The sequence below is a fragment of the Grammomys surdaster genome, unplaced genomic scaffold, assembly GCF_004785775.1.
Source record: "Grammomys surdaster isolate TR1022 unplaced genomic scaffold, NIH_TR_1.0 165, whole genome shotgun sequence".
NCBI classification, from domain to species: domain Eukaryota; kingdom Metazoa; phylum Chordata; class Mammalia; order Rodentia; family Muridae; genus Grammomys; species Grammomys surdaster.
In genome coordinates, this window is record NW_021604613.1 from 20,946,133 (window position 1) to 20,957,065 (window position 10,933).

The following is a 10,933-nucleotide window of genomic DNA, read 5'->3' on the forward strand; positions in this document are numbered from 1 at the left end:
TGATCACAGCAGGAAATTACCTCATCGAGACCAGTAGGTCATAGTAATGAAAATGGGGCAAGAAATAAGTCACGAGGAACAGATGAAAAAGGCTTTAAAGGAGTAAATTGCAGGTTGCTCTGAGTCAAGAGACTCAAACAGATAAATAGAAGGTTTCTCTAGGAAGAGAGCTGAACAGAAAGATAGTGTTAATCAGTTGTATTAGATTGATTTAACTTTCAAAATGGGTGTGATTCTGAGTTGTGTAGTTATATTTTTCTTCTGGATAAAAGGTCAATGTAAAGACTTTTCTGGTTACTGGCTCAAGGATAGGCAGATTTAGGAAAAAAAAAGTTTTTCTAGATTTTCTGAAGAGGTCATTAAGGTAGTAGTTATTTCTTCCATAATTATATGGATCAGACATGACAGAGGTAGGCCTCCAGAAGACTAGATTCCAGAGAATCAAACAAAATAATTTTCTTGATACTAAAATTTGTTTTGAGATTTGTATATTGCAGAATACACAGCCTTGGTGAAAATCTCCTTGTCATCTACAACTACTGATGTCCTGGACTTCCAGCTGGATGCAGTTAAGACAGATATCAGAGGCTTATCAATTTACCCTTCCCCTTACCCCTATTCTAATATCTCAGTGCCCATATTTAGCTTGAAGATATTAATGAAGAGTTGGTGCCCCAATTCCCTGGACTTGGGGACTGAGGTTATTAATATTAGGTGGTCTTTTTTAGGGAAAAGTAATGGTTTTATTGGAACAGGGAGGAAGAGCTAAAATTGATTACAAAGTCATAATCTATTGGTAGAAATCTGTATAATTGTTACTAAGCTGAAGTTATAATTTCTCTGATGGTACAAAATTTTGATGCAAATTCAAGGATTCCATTGGTATAATTTCTTCTATTAATTCAAAATTTGTGGGTACAAGGCTTAGAACTTTAACTTCTCCAACAGGAGGAAGGACACCTATCCACAAGGAATACAGTGCAAGAGTTATTTCACCAGAAATCATCTGAGAGTGCCTGTCTTTTTGAGCTATCCAGGGAAGAGTTTTATCTTCCAAAGGTTTCATTGCTAGACCTCAACCCAACACATTTCAACCAGCCTGGTACCCAAGCTTGACTGCAATCACTTTCTTCTTAGTAGCCTTGACCTTGGCCCCTAGCTACTGGCTGCATCTCACTGCCTGCCACTGACTCTGGGGCAGCAATGGCTGCCCACAGAAAAGGTCCAGCATCCCACCTTACCCCTGCTTCCCCTCAAAGAGCTTTAAATCTTTGGCTGCTCCTGACAGGCCAGAGAACCACAAATCTTGGCTGACCATACCCAGTATTCAGACTAACACATCCCTGGCAAGTGAATGTTTTCATTTATTTTCCTTGTCCTCTGGGCTCCTCTCCTGTCTTCCTTAATACCTGATTCTGTCCCCTCTTTCTCTCTCTTCCCACCAGGATTCCTACTTCTCTATGCCTCTATGATTATTTTGTTCCCTCTTGCAAATAGGATTAAGGCATCCTCACTTGGGCCTTCCTTCTTGTTTGCTTTCTTAGGGTCTGTGGGGGGTGTATCAGAGGTATTTGACACTAAGTCATCAACCAAAGGGAATACATACGCTGGTCAGAGGCCCCTGGTGCATATGTAGCAGAAGACTGCCTTGTCTGGCCTCACTTAGAGAGGATGCCCATAAACCTAGAGAGGCTTGATGCCCTAAAGAGGGAGAGATACCTGGAAAGGAAACCCTCTCAGAGGCAAGAAGGAGGGGGAATGGGGTAAAACCCTGAGAGGGGGACAGAGAGGGGGTTAACATTTGGGCTGAAATAAATAAAATAATTTACTAAATTAACTAATAAAAATAAAATAAAATTCAGGGCCAGAAATATCAATCAAACAAACAAATAAACAAAAAAACTTTCTCTTTTCTCTTATAAACTTTCCTTTTCCGAGACTACCATAACAAATTACCACAATCACAGTAGGGGAAGCAGTACAAGTTTATTATTTCACAATTCTGGATGGCAGAATTGTTCAGTGGAGCTGAAGTAGGTTGAAATCAACAGATCCAAAGAGTGGTATATTTTCTGGAAGCTGTAGGAACCACCAATTTTTGTTTGTTTGGTAGTTTTTTTTGTTTGTTTGGCTTGGTTTGGTTTTGGGGGGTCATTGCTGTTGTTCTGTGTTGTGTGTTGTGCTTTTCCTTTTCCAAATCCTACCATTGCTCACCCTCTTTGGCACATGGCTCCTTCCATCATGACAGTCCCGCTTCTATAGGGTTACTTTCTTTCTAGACTTTCATGAAGTGGAAACTTCTGGTTTCTTTGGAAATTCAATTATGTCAAACGATGTTTTGCTGGGGCACCCAGGTGAAACAATGTTTTGCTTAAGCAGACACTCATGATGTTCAGAAGGAATATAAATATAACCCCACAGACAATGGGAGCTTGAACATTGGCTTGCTTTGCTCTTCTTCAGTATTCAGTGTTAATGACAGTCATGTATTGGTTCGCTTTATATATTGGATTGCTGAGCTCCACTTGTGGTGAAACCTTAGAGAGAAACTCATCAAAACACTTGTGAAGTTCCTAGAGCATCTTGCTACTTCCATGGTCTCAGGCTGGTTGACAAGCCTTGTAGTTTCTTCTGGCTTGAACTGCCCTTGCAGCTTCCTGTTGACTGGACTATGTACAGCTTCTAGTTTGTGTATGGTGTCTGCCCAGAGGACTGGACTGCAGCTGTGTGTTTGTATTAGATTTTTGCAACTAGACTGAATTGCTGATATCTTGAGAACAAAGATCAAAACTTGCCCCCAAAGAACTATTTCTAAACAGATCTGCTTACCCTATGCCTTAAAAACTTTTCTCTTCTACTACCTCTGGTTAGCGGTGGGCTAGAGGAGACTTTGAACCCTTATTAAAGAAGATTAATAAAAATTTCTGCCTACATTCATCTTCCTTCTAATATGGACCTCATTCAGATCCTGCTCTAAATAATTCCTGTTCTGTAACAAAGCACCTTATGCTGCATAACTTATAAATTAAACAAATTAACCCCTCACACCTCCAATGGCTGAAGTTGTCATGACTGCTGATTCTGTGTCTCATGAAGGCTAGTCTCAGATCCTGAAATTACCTGTTCTGCTCTGTCCTGGTGTTGGAGAAGATGAAGAAGGACAAAACTAGAAATGACTCTAATTTCACTCTCAAAGGTGGATAATTAATAGACGTTCAGCTCCAGGGACCCTGAGTTTCAACCTCTGACTTTCAAAAGGATTCATGAATTCAAACCCTAGTAGTCCCACCCAGGCAATCCAAGACATTCTCCTCAATCTCAGACCTTTACTCCTGACTGTGAAGATTTTCTTTCCATTTAAAGTTACATGGTTATAGGTTTCCAACAGTGAGGTGTGGAAATCTTTAGAGGCTCATTATTTAGACTATAGCATAAAGCACCTATGAATCATTAATGACCTCCACCAATACACTGTGCTTCAGTGCTTTTGTGTAAACAAGCAGAAATCCTTAGGGTTTTCTCCTTCATTGGTATAGTATAGGAGAAAGGCACACAAGCAAGATAAATATTAGTTGCTATGTCAAAATATGTTTTACAAAAAATGATCTCTGATGTATCTAATAGAGAAGCAAGATTGAAGTCAAGACATTTTATCATTGAGTTTGATTTGTCTAAAATAACACCAAATTAAAGTTTATTTATATAATAAATGACAATAAACACTACAAAATATTTTTCTTATTATTTAAAAGTAGTTTTTAAAAGCAAAGCATTGCATTATTAGTTAATCCTTTCATAGATGTATTTATGTTCTTGTCTGAACCTCCTACATAGTATAATAGAATGACTGAAAATTAAGGTTTTTTTTCATTCCCAAAACACAGAATGTGCACAAGCACAATGTTTTTCTTGCCAATACTCTGCCATAAAACTCCAGAACCATACTCCCCCGTTTTTTTCATTAAGTTCCTTTGGAGAGAAAAAGTTCTTAATTACACCATCTGATTCTGTTACTTTTTCTCCTGACACAGAATCAGAAAGGATTACTTGAACTCTCTTAACCATGAAAGCAAGTGAACACTAGCAGTAGCCCCCTAAGATGCTTTCAGTCCTTCGGAAGAAAAATAACAGATTTAGGTCTTAGAATTTGAAAATCATTTCTCTCCCTGAGCTCATGTTTATCTGAAAATAAATCCGACTTGGCCATGTAGGCTGTGATAAATATGGAACAGGTTGTAGGTGATGCTGCATGCAGCGCCCTGTGTGACTTATGTTGCCCCTTGAATCTTCCTATTTGCTGAATAAGGAACTCAAAAATTTAGGGTTTTGGGGGTGAAGAAGGTATTTTTCTCAGTTTTCCCTTTGGATATTTGCTTCCTTTTGGGGATGTTTTTGTTATTCTTTCCTCCTTCTTTCAACTTCTAGAGATTGTGTGAGGTTTGTCATTTCTGTGTTTGTTGGATATGGATTTTAACAGACTTCCTGTTCTTAATCTCTTACTAGAACTGCTCTTCTGTATGTCCACATAAATGGACTTCAAAAGACAGTCAGCAAGTGTTCCTAATGCTGCTGGCTAGTGTTGAAATATAGTAAATACTACAATTAAGAAATTGTGTCTTCTTAGTGGTTTGAAGAGAGCTTAATTTTTCTCTTAATGAATCATACTTGCTGTAACTGTTTCTACACAAATTTTGAAATATGTGGACCTAAAAATATGAGGATAGTCTTAAGGTAATTCTGTAGATGCTAATGAAATATTGGAAAGAATTATGAATCATGTGGACATATCTATGTATGCAATGACTCTAGAGTTGATCAAAATCGAAGCCCAGCAACTCACTGATTTTAACTTGGAATTTATCATTAGTAATTTGGAGCAGGTAACTCAGGCTTTAATTGAATGGTTATCTCTGAGACTCTAATTTGATTATGTAACCGTTTTATACTTCTACAGCTGTGACATGAAATGAAATCAGTGTTGATTTCTGCTATTTATTGTGCCTTTTCTCATTCAATAGCTATAGGAATTGCTTCTTCTCTTTCATATAAGTACATTTTCCATCATTTCTGTCTTAGAATTTGAACAAAAAAGATTGTGTACATGACTGTGTATACGTATACATGCACACATAAGAACTGTAAGCTATTCTAACTCTGTGAGCTTAGTTGACTGATGAGATAAAGACCACTTAATTGCTCTTACTGGAAAAAATACAGTTCTGTTAGTAATTGCTTAAAAGTGGGCTAATACATAGCTACATCTGATTGCTGGGACTGGAGGGAGCTAAGTTCTTTCTTGCTGTGTTATCTTTAACATACAAGTTCCATTCTGTTTTCCAAATGTTTGTCCCTGGAATACTAGTGGGCAGAAGAGATCAGGGGAATGCACAGTAACTACCTTATAAACAATGATCAGGAAGTTGTTTGTATTACTTCCGCTTTACTCACATTGACAAGCACTTAATCATTTCACCATATCTACCTGCAAGAGATAAGGCAGGTGGTCTTCAATATAAGCCTTGTTAAAAGTAGACTTACTATTACTAAAGGATAACTAGAAAATTGACATTAGTGTTCAGTCAGTAAACTCTGCATGCATACTAACATTAAGTAAACATGCTTTCAGGTTATTGTATGCAGGAATTCTAAAGATAGTAACACACCTACAGAGCTTCTGTCATTGCCTAAGGACATCTTTCATAAATTCTTTTTCTTAGTTTTCTTCCTCCTTCCCTCTCTTTCCTTTCATTATACTTGTTATATTTAATTATTTTAGTAACTTCTATATACTGGGTATTGTGCTGCACACTGACACTCAAAGTTAACAAGGTTACAGGGAGGAAAGCAAGAAGTCAGCATAACTTGGTGCCATTTTAACAACATGCTGCAGGAAGACAGAACCAAGGGTGTGTGGAATATTCAGCAAACATCACTAGCAGGTGACATTTGAATTTGATTGACATGGAGTGGGAGTAGCTGATTGGTACCTAGTCCTTCTTTGTTTTCACTCTCCTGAGCCCTAGCTTTGTCTATAAATATTAACAGCCAGGTCACTGAAACCTGTAACTGAAGACCCTGGTACTATTTACTGTGTCCTCAGTTAACCTCCTATGCACAAATAGGGATTGTACTTACTCAAAATAAAAAGTAGCCAAGTGACATGTTATGACTAATGATACACAAAGAGAATACAGAGATGTCACTTTTAAGTGGACTGATGGAACAATTGCTATGTCTTTGCAGTAGTGGTAGTCAACACAAAATTTGCTGAGCTATCAAATACAGGTCAGCTACCCTGGAGAACTGCCCATACCTGAAGCATATTCCCAGAGAAATAAATTTTTGCTGCTTTAAGGCATAGAGATTTGTGGACTGTTAACAAAGGCATTCAGCCTAGTGTCACTCATACATCAAAAAATAATTCTTCCCACAGCCCACTTTTCTGCCATGCTGTCTTTTATGTTCATGTTCGTGTAATAGTGCTAGAATAGGATTAGAAATAGAACACAAGAAGGATCTATTTTGTCCTTAGTGAAACTCATTCCTAATTATGTTAAGGTACCATACTTATATTGCACAGAAGGTACATTTATTATTGTTTGGATAATTCCCGGTGATTCATTTTAAATTGGTAGAGTTAAACTGACCCTCTTAAAAATATCAAAAAGGACTTAACCTACTCAATCATGATGGGGTAAATTGTATTCACTCAAAATACAATATTGCTTCAAAAGTGAGAAAACAAACAGTTGCAAACTTGATAAGATGGGTATTCTATACTTATATAGTTATCATTACATAATGAAACCTATAGAAAGCTGATTTTGTTGGCAGTATCACCCCTGTTAAGAGTTTCTACTTACCTACATTGAACGTAAGGCATCAAAAAGATGAATCTGTATAAGTTTTAGCCTGGCATAAATGTATCTTAAGGAAGAAAACAGTTGGAACATACAATTTTAGAAATAACTCTGAGAAAAGGACTCTAATAATGACACTGAGGAACATGCTGGAATTTTTCAGTTCCTTATCCTTGGTGAGTCAGTAAAGACAAGTGTCATGAGATCTGATATGAAAGGTCAAAAGGACACAAAAATAAATAAGAAGAAAAATGCTAAAAATGCTGCAAAATAAATAAGAAGAAAAATGCTGAAAGGCTCTTCACAGAACCTCAAAATATCATGATGCTTTCTGGGAATTAATATTCAAAGGGGCTTTTCCTTTAATAGAAGGAATGACATTGTCTCATAGTCTTTTATAATCATGTATAGCAAATTAAATACCTACTTTTACATAGAAAATGTCTAATATGCTTTCTTGTACTTGCTAGTATCTTTATTTAACCAATCATAATGATCTGCTGGAAACTTCTAAATAATTATCTGAGTTCAACAATCAGAAAACTTTTACAGAACTAAATAGACAGAGGCTTATTCTTTCTTCATTTTTATTTTATGAGTCTTGGTGTTTTGCCTGCCTGAATGATGGTGCGTTACATGCATTTCTAATGCTGTGTCAGCCAGAAGAGAAGTCCACATGCCCCAGAACTGAAGCTGTAGACAGTTATAAACTGGAATGTGAGTGCTGAAAACTGAACCCAAGTTCTCTGGAAAAGTAGCCAGTGTTCTTAAGCACTTAGCCATTGCTTTAGTCCTTTTACCCCTTTTACCATGAAACATATTTATAAATATTATGTTTCTACTATGATATAATTTTATATCAGTTGGTTACAAGTATATTTGTCTTAGAAAAACTAAGATGTATATTTTTATATACTCATATACGTGTTATCATTGCTACTGATCATACAGTTTTAAAATGTCCATGGTTAATAAACAGAACAACAGAATGGTATATAACATCCTGGAATGAAAGAACATAATAAATGCCATTCCAAGATAGCTCTTGGTGTAGGAGTGATGATGGTAACAATAAGGATGATACTAGGGCAAAGGGCAAACCTAAGTTAGGTTTTCTAAAATGTTATTTCTTAAGATGGACTAAGGATAGGTATATGAAGTTTGTAATAATTTTCTTTATGTCATTTAAAATGTATATAAAATCGTTCACAGTTGTTTTTAAAGCTCACTTAATCTATCTCTCATTCTCTATTAATTTCTTTCAAATCTATGGGAACATTTTAGAAAAACATTGAGATAGTGAATCCCTTTTTAGATAACTTCCTACTATCTTCCCATCTTGCTATTATGATTGCATCTATTTCTTTCTTCATGCTTGCAATTGCTTCTGGATCCAATCAATTCTGGCACAAGTGTATTAGTGTTACTTTATTGCTAATCCTAAAGCAAAACTATTTCATTTTCTTATTGTGAAGCAAAAAGGCATTCTATAGAATAACTTTGATAATGTAGATAAGGGAGTTACTTAGCTTATATGAATGCTTTTGGAGGCAATTGGTGGTTGCAGGTTTGAGGGTATGAATATATAAATAACTACAATAGCTTTCTTTGCCAATATAGATAAAGTCAGTGATATGACTAGGACAGAGGATGTGGTGTCCATTCTCATTTCACTGATATCACCTCTGTATTTCTTCTCATCAGCTGAGAAGGTGTATAATACGTTATGTTTCTTGATGACAGAGATTACTCCTGTTGAATTTGTTCTGTGGGTTGAGATAAGTGGGTCATGTTTTGAATATTTATGAAAACTATATGCAGCTATTAGGAGCTTTAAGGGTATTTTCTTGTATTAAAATGACGATTTATAATATCTCATTGTTAATATGGAGAAATGACCTGTTATCCCATCTTACTCTGTTTGTTTTTTGGTGCAACTCCAACTCTTTCTGCTTGTGCATTTTGTACATTTGCTGTACACACTTCTCTAGCTTGAGGGCTTTCTTTGTGAAAGGAGGGGAGAACTTGTCACAGAATCACAGGGTATGTCAGATGTCAGGCCATCTCCTTGGCTCATCTGGGAGCAAAGCATGCACATTTGCATCGTGACCTTTAAAAAACCAAACAGAGAAGGTGATATGAGGGTCACTTCTTAAGCCCAGATAATGAACTGATTATCCCCCAAAGCCTGGTGGCCTGAATAACAATTAGAGGAAAGTTCACATTAAATCCTGAGAGGGAAAATAAAGCCCTGAAGTGGCATTTTTAATAAACCAATTGTATATTGCAATCAGTATTTTAATTTTTGTTGCTCGGATACCCAACAAGAGATCAAATTGTTGCCATAAACATTACCAGTGTACTTAAATTTATATTATTTCATTGTTCTTCAACTATTGCTAGAATACATCCCCTCTTTCATCTATGTTTGTTTGTTTGTTAGTTTGTTTGCTATTGGTGAGCATATTAAGGTATGCCAAAGATTTTCTACAATAGTTATAGGATAGAACTTTGCACATATTTTAAATTAAGCTCCATTTGTTCTGTAAGGCTATCTGATATGTAAATGAATTGAGGATATTGTTTTTATTATTCTCTGTACAAGCATATGGTGTACTTTTAGATTGGTATTGTCTTAATTGATTACAATGAAAATGTTTCTAAAATTTCAATATCAGAACAAATTCAAAACTAAGAAAAGAAGGGCTACACTGGGAGTTTTAGGTTCAGTTGGCACACTCAAGTTTTAAGCTTATCTATGCTTCTATGTTTATTGAAGTTAATATGAACTAGACACACTAGTCTCAGACAGAACATTATTTTGCATGTTTAGCTTTGTGAAGGAGATGCTCACTAACTGAATGAATAATTGGTGAATGTTGATAACATAGCAGATTGTTTTCTATGTATATTCAAAGCAATTATATGTTAATTTTTCCAGTGACTGTTTCAAATATTGATCATTTTGGTCAATTACATGATAAGTAAGTGATTCACATAATGGATATCTGTGTTCCAAATCCTATGCTTTGAATATAAGTAATTATATTTATGAAATTATCCTGAAGTTATATTAGTTATGTGGTATCAGAAAAGGGATAAAAGAAATGAGAATAGTATTATCATGGTAATAAAATGGACTAATTCTCCTTTTAAAACTCTACTAGTCCATAATGTATATTTATCTGAATATTCTCTGATGCCCATGAAATTCAAATTCTTTCACTATGTCTTGATTATTTTCCGACTGCTATGTTGAAATGCCTATGAGTCACGACAGGAAAATGTGATGATAAATTATATTACAGGTACATGCAGAATGCAGAGAGAGATGAGCATTTGTATTCAATCAATTTTTACAATTTCATTCAGTCTGGGATACCAGCTTAGAGAATGGTGACACCCACAATGGAGTAGAGTAAATACTTTCTCAAATTAGCACATTAGGTAACCTCTCCTAGGCATGCCAAGTTTCTTGTCTCTCTGGAGTTGACAAATATAAGCATCACACTGTGCATTCCCTGGTGTACATGCAAATTTCTGTGTTTTCTCTGGTGGTGTCATTTCCTGAGTTGATAGAATCCATCCACAATAATCAATAACCTGTGTGTGTGTGTGTGTGTGTGTGTGTGTGTGTTTATTTTTTTGTTTTTGTTTTTGGATACAAGGTTTCTCTGTATTCTCTGTATAGCCCTGGCTGTCCTGGAATTCACTCTGTAGACCAGGCTGACCTTGAACTCAGAAATCCTCCTCCCTCTGCCTCCCAAGTGCTGGGATTAAAGGCGTGCGCCAGCACTGCCCGGCATTATTTCCTTTTATTAAAAACAGTTTTTTTTTCTCACATAATATATCCTAACTATTGTTTCCCCATCCCTCTACTCCTCCCCGTTCCTCCTCACTTTCCCCCTATGTCCAAATCCACTTTGTTTCATTAGAAAACAAACAGGCTTCAAAGAGATATTATAATAGAACAAAGCAGAAAGAAGAAGAGGAAGAAGAAGAGGAAGAGGAAGAAGAAGAAGAAGAAGAAGGAGAAGGAGAAGGAGAAGGAGAAGGAGAAGGAGAAGGAGAAG